Source organism: Rhincodon typus, unplaced genomic scaffold (genome assembly GCF_021869965.1).
Source record: "Rhincodon typus isolate 14 unplaced genomic scaffold, sRhiTyp1.1 hic_rhity00015324, whole genome shotgun sequence".
In the NCBI taxonomy this organism is placed as follows: domain Eukaryota; kingdom Metazoa; phylum Chordata; class Chondrichthyes; order Orectolobiformes; family Rhincodontidae; genus Rhincodon; species Rhincodon typus.
In genome coordinates this window covers 932-1,284 of record NW_025980962.1, presented here as the reverse complement: position 1 = coordinate 1,284, position 353 = coordinate 932, and positions in this window count along the sequence as shown.

Genomic DNA, 353 nt, shown 5'->3' with positions numbered 1-353 from the left:
GGGTGGGTTGGGGAGGGGAGGGGAGGGGTGGGGTGGGGAGCACACCCTGCTCCGTCCCTCCCGGTGCCTCACCAGCTTGTGGCATCGCCTCTTCACGCACTTCCAGGTCTTGGTGGGCTCCGAGCTCCGGAATAAGCAGCCCCGACAAACACCACAATCACTGGCCACGGTGCAACCGGCACACTCTCCACAGCCAAAACGCTGGGGTGGGGGGAACCAGAGAGACAAACCCGTCAATGCCAAGGCAGGCTGGTGCCCCTGGCACGCGCTCGAGGATGCGTTTTAGTGCACCGCACTCCCAGTCCCAGTTTGGTCCTGTCCTTCAGACCGTGGCTGTACCCACCCCCACCACT